The 14,937-nt window shown below is 33.8% G+C and overlaps 4 pseudogenes across 4 annotated transcripts; 2 read left to right on the forward strand and 2 right to left on the reverse strand.

The window, feature by feature from the left end:
* Nucleotides 1-1,578: 1,578 nt before the first annotated feature.
* AT3G31450 lies at nucleotides 1,579-3,915 on the forward strand (annotated as a pseudogene; the record flags this gene model as incomplete). Its single annotated transcript has 1 exon — nucleotides 1,579-3,915.
* Nucleotides 3,916-5,638: 1,723 nt separating this feature from the next.
* AT3G31460 lies at nucleotides 5,639-6,298 on the reverse strand (annotated as a pseudogene; the record flags this gene model as incomplete). Its single annotated transcript has 1 exon — nucleotides 5,639-6,298.
* A 2,945-nt stretch (nucleotides 6,299-9,243) lies between these two features.
* Nucleotides 9,244-11,325, reverse strand: AT3G31470 (annotated as a pseudogene; the record flags this gene model as incomplete). Its single annotated transcript has 1 exon — nucleotides 9,244-11,325.
* A 33-nt stretch (nucleotides 11,326-11,358) lies between these two features.
* AT3G31475 lies at nucleotides 11,359-12,414 on the forward strand (annotated as a pseudogene; the record flags this gene model as incomplete). Its single annotated transcript has 1 exon — nucleotides 11,359-12,414.
* Between the last annotated feature and the right edge of the window lie 2,523 nt (nucleotides 12,415-14,937).

The following is a 14,937-nucleotide window of genomic DNA, read 5'->3' on the forward strand; positions in this document are numbered from 1 at the left end:
ACGTTTTTCATTTATATCTTTTTATTGTAATTTTTGGTTAATATATTAACGGTTATTTTTTTCGTTTGTATCTTTTCATCGCAATTTTTTGTTAAAACATTAATGATTATTTTTACATGTCTTTTTATCGTAATTTTCCGTTAATATTGACGGGTGTATCTTTTTTTTATTGCATTTTTTTGTAAAAATATTAATGATTATATTTTACCATTTAATTATATATATATATGTATATATCTATTTTTCTTAAATAATATGCGATTAGTTTTAAAAAAATTATTATATTAAAATATTTAAAATATTCCCTCCGCGACATTGCGGAGGGTCCTACTCCTAGTGTCTCTTGTAATAATGCAGACCATAAGCTTTTCAAATGCATAAATATAATACTTCAGTACTAAAGCAGAATAATTTAAGAAACGATTTTAACAACAAATAATGATTCGGAAATACAAAATGACTAGATTTTAACATGTGGTACACCGCAAAACTATTTTTTTCTTTTAAAAATAAAATATTAATTTGTTTAGTCAATTAAAAATATATATGATTTAGTGAGATTTACAAAATAGCATTAAAAAGGTTTTCTTTTCCAAAATTAAAATCACATTTCTAAAATTCCACAAATTGCTTTCTAAACTTTAATTAAATATTAAATTAGTTTAATTTAAATATTATTCTTTCTTTTTCCACGACGCCTTCCTTCATTAGAAATGATCTCATTTCTCTCTTTATGCAAACAATAAATCTCTCAACTCCTCTTATTATCTCTATATCCATTTCTCTTTTAATGAGAAGTGTAGAGACCAATTTACCCCTCCTCCTTTTTTCTAATATTCATTTTAAAATTAAATAATTTAAGAAAAGAAAAAAAAATTGAAACCCCAAAAAAATCAGTATCTCTCGTTTACTCTCTCTCCTCTCCTCTCTCTCTCCTCTGAAGCTCGTGCTCACTCACTCTACTCGCTCACTCATCTCTCTCTTGCCGGAATTCGCTCATCATTGTTGTCAAATTCTTATCTCCGGCGAGCTTCGTCGACATAGAAAAAAAGGTAAGTTTCTCGAGCTGAATGGAGCTTAAAATTGAAGATTAGAACTAAGAGATTTTGTCAATTAGATTTGAGATTAAGTAAATTGTGTTTGGGTATGCATATTAGAAGTTTATGCATACTGTCTGGGTTGAATAGATTTTTAAATGGGTAAGAAATGGATTCCAACAACTGAATCATAGTGAATTGTAGTTTTGAACCCGAAACCATTCAATTTGAGCTCTTGTCGGGAAATACACCTGGTAGAACTGCGTAGAACTGCACATGATTTAATTGAAAATATGTGTAGTATGACTTAGTTGCACTAGTATTAACCATTTACATGTAGTATTAATTCGGTACAGTAGTATTACCCATTTTCATGTAGTATTTATTTGGTACAGTAGTATTACCCATTTTCATGTCGTATTATTAGTTATACCTGTATTATACAGATAGGTGTAGTATTACTTGTTATACTTGTGTTACCCAGAATTGTAGTATAACTAGTATATCTGACAGAGTTTTTGTATTGTTGTCGTAGGATACAATGGTGGAGAAGGTGATCATATATTTTAGATGGAAAGATCGAGCGTACAACTTGATGATGAATGGGAACATAACTCTCTCCATGTTAGAAAGTAGGATTTGCTGGAAGCTTGGATTAGACGAAAGTAAGGTTAAGTTGCAAATGAAGTACAATGCAGTGATGTTGGGACCAACTCAAGAGATACACATTAGTGATGATGAGGATGTCGGTGTCTATATATCTTCAGGTGAAATGGTTAGTAGATATCCTTTCACTATTGACGTCATCACTCCACCGGAATTGCCCGAAGAACTGTCGAGAGTGGAGGTCGTCAATAAAAGTTCTATTGGTAAGAACTATGCTGATTTGGGTTCAAATGAGGATGAAATGAGAGATAATGCAACCATTGTGATAGGCGAATTGGAGGGACAAGGAACAGAACAAAACGAGGTAATAGTGGAGGTTGATGATAATCAAGATCATGAGATTGGATCACGTGATGATAGGGATGATGATGATAAGGGTGATGAATACGTTGAGCCACCGCCTGTTGTAGAATCTAGTCAGTTTAAGAAAGAATGGGAAGACGGTATCGGTTTGACTTTGCGACTAGAATTTCCAAGTAGGGCAGCATTGCAGGAAGTGGTGGACAAAGGTGCATTTGCTAACAGTTTTGGTTATGTATTAAAAAGTCTGATAAGGAGCGCTATGTCCTAACGTGTTCAAAAGTGAATTGTGACTGCCGTATACGGGCTTCATGTATTCAAGATACAAGTATTTACTCAATTAGAAGGTACAACAAGATGCATAGTTGTACCCGGATTAGTAAGAGTAGTACAAGGATGAGGAAGAGGAAAGGTACCCCTAAATTAGTAGCAGCTCTTCTTCATGATACTTTTCCTGGACTGTTGGAAACTCCAGCTCCTAAGGTTATCATGGAGCTTGTTCAGACAAAATTAGGTGTGAAGATATCATACTCCACCGCATTGAGAGGGAAAAGGCAAGCCGTTTGTGATTTAAAAGGTAACGCGGAAGATAGCTACAAGGATATCAATTCTTATTTGTACATGTTGAAGAAGGTAAATGAAGGTACAGTAACATATCTGAAGTTGGATGAGAGCGGGAAATTCCAATACCTATTCATAGCTTTGGGAGCTAGCATTGAAGGTTTTCAAGCGATGAGGAAAGTGATAATTGTGGATGCAACACATTTGAAGAACGGATATGGTGGTGTTCTAGTCTTTGCCTCAGCTAAAGATACAAATCGTCATCATTATATCATAGCGGTTGGCGTACTCGACGGTGAGAATGATGCTAGTTGGGGATGGTTCTTCGAGAAGCTGCTAAGTGTTGTACCCGATACTCCAGAATTTGTATTTATGAGTGACAGAAATTCAAGCCTCATCAAGGGAATACGTAATGTGTATTCTGCGGCTCATCACGGGTATTGTGTTTGGCATTTATCCCAAAATATCAAAGGTCATGCCACTAACATCAACAGAGACGTACTCGCTTGAAAATTTATGGAGTTAAGTCGGATTTATACCTGGTCAGAAATTTGAGAGGGAGTATAGAGTATTCAAGGTGAGATATCCTACCGCGGCTTATTATTTGGAGGATACAACCGTGAAAGAAAAATGGGCTAGGTGTTGTTTCCTGGGGGAACGATAAAATTTGGACACCAGCAACTGTGTGAAATCGTTGAATTCTGTTTTTCTCAATGAAAGGAAGTATTCTTTAATACCCATGCTAGATGCAATCATGGCCAAAATTTCTGTTTGGCTTAATGAACATCGCAAAGATGCCGCTTCAGGATCTATTGATAATAAGTTTGTGCCTTTAGTGGAGAATTACTTGCATGATTTATGGGTTCATGTTGAGAAACTAAAAGTGACAGAGCTAAACACATTCCGGCTCGAGTACAATGTTCGGGGAGTAGAAGGGAACGAATATTTGGTCAACTTGCACTTCAAAACTTGCAGTTGCAAGTTGTTTGATATCCAGAAGTATCCATGTATTCACGCGTTAGCCGCTTTCATTGCAATCTAGAGCGATACAACAAGGACTCGAGGTATGGAATTACATGAATTGGTTTCAAAATATTATTGGGCGTAATTGTGGGCATTGGCGTATTATAGGACTATTTATATAGTCCCGGATAGATCACAGTGAGATATCCCGGATGACATCAAAGCGTTGAAAGTATTACCTCTGCCTCGGAAAAAGGAGAAGGGTAGAACAAAAGTGCTTAGGTTTCCATCCACCGGAGAAAGAGGTCCAAAACGTCAAAGGACTCTAAACAAAAGGAGGCTGAGGCAGTCTCTGCAATGGTTGTTATTTGGCATCCATAGTATTTGATTTTAAGCATTGTAAACCTTATTCGCGTTGTGCAACTATGTAACACTAGACTTTCTTTCTGTAAAACTATATTTTTTTCACTGAAAATTCAAGTTTAACGATAATACTGCGAATACAGGAGAAAACTATGATTTGACGATAATACAGGGTAACACTATGATTTGACGATAATACTAAGAATACAGGGGAATACTATGATCTGACGATAATACTGGGAATACAAGTGTAACTATTGAAGGATATTAAAATTCGAATTTATGTTTGTTTGAAACATCAAATATTAAATAGACTATGAAGAGATGAAGAATTCTTAAAAATTAATTTAAACGAATTAAATAAGGGAAAAAAATATTTGGTCAAAATACATGTTAATAGACTCTATCCTACATATTCCTTATACTTTTAAGCTCACTTTTGATATAAACTCCAACTTAGGATTGAAATTTTGCAATTTCATATATTGTTAAAATGTGAGTGCACTAAACCTTTAGAATTCAATAGTGATAGACTTCTCTCAATTGAACAACTAGATAAATCATCTTGAATCATTTTGTATTTTATTAATATTATTTCTTTTGTTTAGTATTTAAGATAATATAATTGTATTTTGATTGTTATATCTAAGATTTCACCCGTGGTATACCTTCTCGTATTACTATCGACCCAAACCAGTCCTACCATCTAATCCTATTCAGTGAAACTAAACATATCTAATGGATTTTAACCGTGGTATACCATCTTGTATTACTATCGACCCAATCCCGTCGTACCATCTAATCTCATTCAGTGAAATTAAACATGTCTAATGGATTTCACCCGTGGTATACCGTCTCGTATTACTGTCGACCCAAACCCGTCCTACCATCTAATCCCGTTCAGTGAAACTAAACATATCTGATGGATTTCACCCGTGGTATACCGTCTCGTATTACTGTCGACCCAAACCCGTCCTACCATCTAACCTCGTTCAGTGAAATTAAACATTTTGTTTTTGTTATTTTTGTTTTAATAATATTTTAATTTAAAAGATATATAAATCAAATTAATTTAAATTTGTTCTTTCAAATGGTTATTTAATTATTATAAATTCCATACATTATAATATTCTAAACTCGTCCCACCATCTAATCCAGTTCAATAAAATTAAACATTAATTTTTCTTTTTTGTTCTAATAATACTTTTATTAAAAGATTTATAATTCACAAATCAATTTAAAAGTTCTCTTTTGAAATGGTTATTTAATTTTATAGATTTCATATATTATATATATTCTAAATGTTTTTTCGTTATATATTCTAAACATTTTAAAAACTTTAAATAACTAATATTTAGTTTTAATAATGTAGAATGTTAATAAAGTCCTAAGATTTCTCCTTTTAAAAAGTAATTAGAATTGATAGAGAAATATTAAATAAGGAAATGGTAATAATTAAGAATATTAATTAAATAATAATAATTAATACTAATGGCATTCCTTGTAAATAAGTTCCAACTTGAGGATTTGTTTGCTAAAATGGTTGCAAAAATGTATATGTAGATTCCAATAAACTATAACCCAGCCATAAATAAACAATAAACCAGCCATCAAACATAATAACTCAGCCATGAAACAACATAACTTAGACATCAAAGAACATAACTAGCAATCAAAAAACATAACTCAATCAATAACTATCATAACAGAGTACAAACCTTACCTCACCACCATGCGCTGTGATATCTTCAGCAAATGGCCGATTCTATTGTTGCACGGGTACGGTTGTCACCCCATCTAAGCAACGGAATCTCATCCTCTTTGACCACATTCCCATATCGCTCTCCAATAGTGTTGATTGAATCATACGGCCAAGCCTGTAACACGAAAGTCGTACCATTGATGGTGTATGACTTGCTAATAGGCCTCAACAGTTTTATAGAATCAACAAGGGCTTCAAATGCTGACCGAGCCCATGGATAAATCTTCATGGCTTCGTCATCAAAAACTTCTTTTAGCACTCTCAAATGATATCCTAGAGTTAGGATGCAAGCCGTAAAGTCTATTGGCTAGAAGAGTCAATAACCCAAACCATCTACGCTTTTTAGGAGGCCATGCTCATGCACACGAACTTAGGACCTTCACCGGATGGCACACTCAATTCCCTGAAAATGTTTTGTAGTCCACTTCAGGTTCATACAGTTCTGTAGGTAGTGGATCTGTGTTTAACCCCGTGATATGACCAAATTCATTCAAGCCAAACCTGATAGGTTGACCAGCCACGAGACACCAAACCTCCTTCTTCGGTCTTCTTAACTATCTGCAGAGTAGATAATGTACAGTCTTACAGACCAAACAACATGGGTATCAATTAGCTTAGCAATTACTCCAAGAGGAGTCTCTTTCATTTGATCCCATATATCTTGTCCTATTTCAGAGGGAAATCTCCCATCTTGATGTTGTGATTAATGGATTTATATTCCAGATTAAATTCCCGTTCTGGGTAAAGTCTTGGAGGGTAATCCCTTCCTTGGTCTTCAAACATCTGGTAAAGCAAAAACCAGCCGTAAGCATACATTAACTCAACCACAACATAAAACAAAATCAGACACAGATAATATAACTCAGCCAAACATAAACCAAACTCAGCCATAGCATAACAGAAACTCAGCCAAAACATAAAACAAACCCAGCCACATCATTACAGAAACTCAGCCACAGATGTACGGTTCAACCATAAGTTAGACAAAACATAAAACAAACTCAGTCACAGATGCATTGATAACCCATAACTCAACCACAACATATAACAAACTCAGACACAAATGCATTGATAAATCATAAATAAGTCGGCAAAGAAACACTAAATCAGCCATCACATCAAATAGATCTAAAAAATCAGACACCATATTTCAATCAACGACGGCGAAAACCAGCCGGAATTAGCATGGTTAAAAACCATCAATAAAATCGCGAATGTTTTTGGAAACCGGTTTCAGTGACGGGAATCACTTGCTATTGAACTTAGATGTCGGATTAATATCGGGAAATTAGAAATAAAGTTAGGATAGATACTTACCAGAACTTAGACAAGTTTAGTTCAAATGCGATGTGACTTTACTCGACCTGAAACGCGACACCGATGTAAGAGTTTTGGCCGGAACAGACGCGAGAAAGAGAAATTTGACGACGAAATTAGGTTTCAGGAATCGTTTTCCCGTTGAGAGAGAAGGCGACATTTTTTTCCGCGCTGATGAACAGTAATGTGGGGGAATCCCAAAGGTTTATGCAGATTAAGATGATGTGGAATATGTGTAATGACGTGGAATACGGTAATGACGTGAATTGATGATATAGATAATCAATGTTTTTTTTAACGAATTAAATAATAGTATTTAATAAAAACTAATCAAGGTTATTAACAGTAATTACACAAGTGCTCAAAACATATGAGTAATTAAAAAAAATATGTATGTTACCTGGGTAATTATTTTTTCATTTTATTTATATTATTTATTATTCTAAGATTAAGTTTCTAACTAAAAGTAAAAGTAGAATGCAAAAAAGAAGATTTTAAAATATATAAATAGAATAGTTCAATTCTAAAGCGGTGTAATTCAAGAAATCAGTTTAACAACAAATAATGCCTCAGAAATACAAAATGATTCAAATAAAAACAGAGGATTTAATCAACTTCAATTTGACAAAATTAAACATGTGTAATTCAACAAACAGTTGGAAACTTTAAATGCTATACTTTAAAAGTACTTAATGTCTTAAAAAGAATGACGTTGCTACTAAAAAAAATGAATTCATTCACACAATGAAACTAAAATATAGGTCATGACCAGTTTATTAAAACAATATTTTCTCAACATTAAAATAATTACAATAGTATTTACAGTTACTAAGCTGCTTGATAGGTTGCTTGCGCTCAGAAGCAATGGACGGTTGTCTTTACTGTTAATTTAGTTCAAATTATAATATACATAATAATATGACTTAATTTTAACTATGGGTTGAAAAATCAACATCTATGAACATACTTAAACAAGTAAAATCATCTTCAAAGGAGACTTCTGAGATGTATGGAACTCTTAAAAATAATAATAATAAATTAATAATATTGAAAAAGAAAAAGAATGAAGAAAGCCTTTTAAATAAGAGCAAACCTAACGTTTCAAAAAAATAGTATCTTAACTAAATCTTAACTATTAAACTAATTAAATTTAATTAAAGCATCAAATATTGGCTAAAATTTCTCTCTTAATTAATATGTTTTCTTAAATTTAAGATGTGAACATGTGTTGTATATTAAATGGGTACAAAGAGGAACAAGAGGAAAAAAAAAAATTCTTAAATCTAAGATGTGAACACGTGTTGCGTGAATTAGATATATTTCTCTGTTTATGGCTTGACCTTTTGCATAATTTTGATCCGTTATACAGGTGGAGAATTGGATACAATTGTTACAGATATTGAAATGGAGACCGAATGGAAGGCACATACAAGGTAAAACAATCTTAACCTTGTTCTTTCTTATATCATTGAACCTCTGATTTGTCATGATTTATATTATGTAATTGTATATGACTTTTCTTACATGATTTATGTATGTTGTGATTGCTTGAATAAGTCTATTTGATTTAAAATAGTCTTTTAGAATTTAGAGTTGCGATTTTAAATGCGGAGCATCTTTGCTTTTCAGGTTTGGTTTGGTCATCTTACATGAAGATCATCTTTGTTTTTTGATTAGCAATAGGTCTTTTTGATCTTTGTATATCATTGCTTGTGTTGGAAAATATTGTTATATAAAAGTTTGAATTTTTCCTAAGATACTCTCTTTGTAAGATATACCATTGGACTACATTTTTTCTTAGATACTCTCTCACATTTTTAACTAAAAAAAAGTAAAATTTAGATTATAAATATAGCTAAGATCTAAAAATGCTTCTTAACCATTGGAGGATGATATAAGAATGGGAGCTGACATTGTAGCTGATGGACTCACTGACAGACCACCTGATAGACTTGCTGATGAACCGGCTGAAGGACTTTCTGACAGACTTCCTGAAGGACTTTCTGAAGAACCCGCTGACGAACTAGTTGACAAACTTAACCTTACCAAAGAACCACATGATGTACTTGAAGACTTCCTGCTGTTTATATTCACCCTTATGAAGACTACACGACATTTAGGAGCTGCAGAGATGACACACATTCTGTTCACACATCCAAAACCAAGAGAGAAGAATCTTTCCTTAATCGGAGGATCTCTTGCCTTTTCACTCAAGATTGAATATTCTCCTCTTGATCCAGTTTGTTTACTCACTCTAGAAGACCTCAGCAAGACATAACATAAATCGTGAGCTTCGATGTGATTGTTTTCGGTAGTCTGAAGCAAGACATAACATAAGTTGGTAATACCGTAGATCACGATTTAATCATCACCTCTTTTTCTCTTTTCGATAAAAAACTTAGCTGGCCATCCATTCATCCTATTTTGTAATATATCTCTAACAAAAGAGAAATTTTTTGGTTTAGATCCACCTAGACTTTCTGGTAAACCAAGATAGGAGCCCATACCACCAACATTAGTGATTCTCAATGTTGATTTTATTTTTGCCTTAAGTGAATCATCTACCTAATGACCAAACTGTATTGAGGACTTTGAAAAATTTATTTGTTGTCCTGAAACCGCTTCATAATACTTAAAAAATTCAAAGATTACTCCACACTGCTCTTTGCTAGCTTTGCAAAATAATAAACTATCATCTGCAAATAACAGATGAGTTACCGAGGGGCTTGCCGTAGCTACTTTCATACCAGTAATCAATTTTCGTTGTTCAGCTTTCCGAATATTCGCAATAAGTACCTCCGTACATAGAATAAATAGGTAAGGACATAGCGGATCTTCTTGTCTTAAACCTCTCCCGGTACTATCAAGCCTAGAGGTTGTCCATTAATAAGAACCCGATATTGGACTGTTGTTATACACCACATTATCCATGAAATCCATTTTTCGCAGAAACCCATTTTCCTTAATAATTCCTCAATGAATTTCCATTCCACCATGTCGTAAGCTTTACTCATAACAGTTTTAATGGCCATAAATTTCCCTTTACATGATGTGTTAGTCCTAAGCCCATGAAACATCTCCTGAGCTATAAGAATATTATCTGAGATTAGGCATCCTTCCACAAAAGCAGATTGTGTTTCCAAAATAAGGTTTGGCAAAACCGTTTTTAATCTTTGACAAAGGATTTTTGAAATAACTTTATAACCAACATTACAAAGACTAATAGGCCGTAATTCGGTCATCCGAGTCGGTCGCTCCGTTTTGGGAATAAGACATATATTTGTCGTATTCAACCGTTTATCAAATACTCCGTCTTTGAGAAATGATTTTACCAAAAACATCGGATCCTCTTAAATGGTACCCCATGCTTTTTGAAAAAAACAAAGCAGTCATACCGTCTGGGCCTGGTGCTTTTTTCGGATGCATCATTAATAGAGCCGTTCTAACCACAATCTCTGTCGCAGGTTTTGTTAAAAATACATTTATCTGATCCGTGATTGAAATTTGAATTTCTGCCAAAGAATCCTCCACCACTTGAGGATTTGTCGTTGTGAACAAATTCTCAAAAGAAGACACCGCTATCTTTTGAAGATTTATCTCCTCTGCAGACCATATTCCATTTTCATCATGGAGGCCGGTTATTCGGTTCATAGAACGTCTCTGCTTTATTAGAGCGTGAAAGTATTTCGAATTTTGATCTCCTTCTTTCATCCACAGACTCTGACTTTTTTAATACCAATATAACTCTTCATCCCGATATGCCTCTTTTAACCGCATGTTTAAATCCGTTATTCTTCTGGTGTTTTGAGATCATCCCTCTGTGCTGCCGCTAACTCTGACTTTAAATTCTCTATTGTTTTTCGTCCATAAGTTGATAATTTCTTCCGCCATTGGGAAATAGAGCGTATACAACTCGTCAATTTGTCCACAAAATTACCCTCCCTTAATCCATTTTCTATATTCCACCCATCTGCAATTGCCTCTAATAACCCTTCTTTACTAATCCATCTTTTGTCAAACCTAAAACTTTGTTTTCCCGGTGGTATCTTATCTGTTAAAGTTGCAATGACCAGTGAATGATCGGAGGCCATCACTGATAAATGTTCAATAAAAGAATTGCAAAATATATCATGCCAATCCTTATTAGCTAAAGCCCGATCCAAACGGCACCACATTGGTTTCTTATCCCGCCATCCTCGCCATGATAACCAGTAACCTAAAAATGGAAAATTCAATAGACAGCAATCTTGGATCATTGTATTGAAAGGGATGAAAGAAGACGCATGTTTTAAATTTTCACCTCTTTTCTTATGATTTCCGGTTAGCTCATTAAAATCGGAAAAACCCCGAAAAAACCTCCATTTATTTTTAGTTTGTCCGTTTAATACCTAAGTTAATTTTTATATCCTTTACAGGAGCTCCTTCCTTGTTATGAAGAGGCGATCTTGGATATTAGGCTGAGCAAGTGTGGAGCTAGTGATGGTTTTGCCTGGCTTCCATCAAAAACAGGACTTTACTCGGCCAAATTAGGCTACTATGCCACCATTGCTCCAGATCACCCTGGAGGTCAAACAACGGAAGTACAAACATCAACTACAGCTACAGATTTCAAATGGTCAAAGGATATATGGCACCTACGAACTTTCCCAAGACAAGATTCTTCCTTTGGAAGGCAATGAGAGGCGCTTTACCCGTGGGAGAAAATCTAAGAGCGAGAGGCATCAATTCAGACGCATCCTGCCCGTTCTGTGGAGAAAGGGAAACCACTTTACATCTCTTCGCTAAGTGTGATTTTGCATCCTGGATCTGGAGAAATGCCCCCTTTCAAAGAAACCTGGATCCCAATGCAATCCCATCCCTCCGAGCCCTCATTGAACAAGCGAAGATTCTTATCTGTCTTCCTCCTTGTGGTATAGGTTTTGGCCCTCTGTTTCCATGGATCATTTGGGCGATTTGGATCAACCGAAATCAAAGGATCTTCAACGAGAAGTCCTCCACACCCGCTGAAACCCTAACCCAGGTTTTGGCTCTCGCTCAGGAATGGAACCTCGCCCAATCGCACAATCCCCCTAGTCCTCTTATCTTATCTACCACGCACTCTACCCTGATTTCGACCTTGAGAGACCCTCGGATGGTCACCTGCCACACAGATGCCGCCTGAATCTGCGATTCAAAAGTTGCAGGGCTTGGCTAGATCTTTAAAACCTTCAATGGATAGCGTCTCCGCCATGGATCTTTGAAACTCGATCACATACGGTCACCGATCCTCGCCGAAGCTCTCGCCGTCGTTCATGCGCTCCAAGAAGACGACTCTATGGGCATCAAAACCATCACCATCGCTTCAGACTCTAAGCAGCTCATCGAAGCCATTTCTTCAGGAATTCCATTGTTGGAACTCTATGGGATTCTCCATCATATCCTATCTCTATCCTCCTGTTTCATTCAGTCTAGATTTGTTTATGTCCCTCGAAAACTCAATTCGTGAAGCTGATACTCTTGCAAAGCTCACAATTCAAAACTTTATTTCGGTTCCGGCCCAATCTGGTTTATTTTCGGTTTAATGCAGTATTATCTTTGATCAAAAAAAAAAAAGTTAATTATATTCAGTTTTAATTTTGGTACTTCATCCGTTTAAAAAAAAGTTTTAAATAAAGTCCAAAAATTAAAATATCAGAGACCATTTCTCATCTATTAATGTTTGGGCCTCGGAAATGGAGAGTAAATAGGCCGCCAATCCCATGTTCCAATTAATACATATATTCTCTGCGGTAGTTTTGTACCTTTGGTATCTTTCATTTAAGTTTCGATGATTCCAAATAGGTTCTGCTCAAGAATATAATACATGGGGTGGTTGTTAATAGACATGCAAATGTCTAGCTGTTATTATGTATAAAGAAAATAAGTGATCGTATTCGTATGTCATTTTTCTTGTCCTATAATTCCATGAGTATTAATTAAATCTTTAATGGCTGGTAAGATTTGTCTCTTATTCGATTAAAGTTTCGGTTCTGATTTTACTTACTTACTTACAAAGTTACAATCATCATATACATTTTCGAGTTAAACAGGGGATTAACTCTATTTTATTTATTAATATTATTTTTTATTTTTTATTTAAATTTTTAACTAAAAAATAAGCAGGTATAGTGGAGGTCCATTTGTTTCAATAGTTAACCAAAAGTTTATTAATACTTCTACACCTTGGTTTGGAGTTCAATTCCTAGAAAACAAAGCAGTTTCTTTCATATTAATGGTGCAAACCTTATCGGGGGTCCAGAGTGCGCATGAAGAGCATGTCTATCACATGGATGTCGTACATGCATGACCTTCCGTTGAAGGTCCAAGTGTGTCCAGGAGAGCTGCGCCGTGAAACCATTGTTCGGAGAAGCTGTTCATCATAATTGCATATGTTTCAAGTAGTTAAATATCATCATCATATGATTAGATTAAATATCAATAGTAATGTTGTAATAATATGACAAAAAGAAAATGCCGAAAATAAGCTTTTGAAATGCATAAATATTAATATTTCATACTAAAGCAGAGTAATTCAAGAGACTATTTTAACAACAAATAATACTTTAGAAATACAAAATGGTTCTAATAAAAACAGAGAATTAGAGTACTTTAATGTTGACAAAATAAAACAAGAGAAATTTAACAAACAATGAAGCTTTAAATGCTATATTTGTATTTTAAGAGTATTTATAGTCTTAAAAACGATGTTACTAATCAATAAAGCTTTGACTTTTAAATTAAGGACGTTTAAATCTTCAATTTTTAAAAATATCATTAAATGCCTAACAATTCGCTGACTTCATGATTAAATGGTTAACTTATGACGAGTATGCTATTAAAACGTCTACAATTTGAAAGTTGGCTTTTTCTATTTTTTCTATTTTATATATACTAGGTTAAAACCCACGTTGTATCATAGGTTATTAATAAAATAAATTATTTTATTTTTAGACACCATAAAATAAAATATTAATAAAATTAATTTTATCCAAAATTATAAAATTAATATCATATCATCTAATAATTAATAGTTAATTGAGATGGTAAGGGTAAATTTGGAATTTTATTTTTGTTGTCAGATGTGAGTGTGAAAATAACAAAATTTACTATTTTGAATATTAAATTGCAAAGTTTTATTACTTCGTGTATTTTTCTTCCAAACAAAAATAATTGAATATTAACGTCCAAACAAAAATTAGTTGAGGTTTTTTTGGGTTTTTTCCCTTAATTAATATTGGGTTTTTTCCCTTAATTAATATGAGCCTACGTTATATTGTTATGGGGGCATCTAATAGCTCTTTCTAACGAGTATATTAGGAACACCTTTTTTTTTAGGAACATATATTCAACGTTAACCATACAAATAATACAATGACAAAACTAATCCAATGATCTATCAACTGGCACATCGGTTTTATAATTATCACAAGTTTTTACATTTTTTTACTATACTTGTACCATTACAAATTTTCAAATTAAGGAAACTAAATATAATAAAATGTTTAGCTTTCATCCGCCTAATAAGTTTTTTTATATTTTTCTTCTTTACATGTAAATCAATTTACGTTGTAATATATATGTTCATTAATCATAATCATATCAGCAGTGTATAATTAAGCATACATTAGTTAATTATATTCACTTTTAATTTTCGTACTTCATCCGTTTAAAAAGATGTTTTAGATAAAGTCCAAAAATTAAAATATCAAAGACCATTTCTCATATATTAATGCATGGGCCTCGGAAATGGAGAGTAAATAGGCTACCAATCCCATGTTCCGATTCCTACATATATTCTCTATGGTAGTTTTGGACCTTTGATATCTTTCATTTCAGTTTCGATGATTGCATATAGGTTCTGATCAAAAATATAATACGGGGGTTGTTGTTAACATACATCCAAATGTCTAGATGTTATGTATAAAGAAAGTTAATGATTGTATTCGTATG

Source organism: Arabidopsis thaliana, chromosome 3, assembly GCF_000001735.4.
Source record: "Arabidopsis thaliana chromosome 3, partial sequence".
In the NCBI taxonomy this organism is placed as follows: Eukaryota; Viridiplantae; Streptophyta; class Magnoliopsida; order Brassicales; family Brassicaceae; genus Arabidopsis; species Arabidopsis thaliana.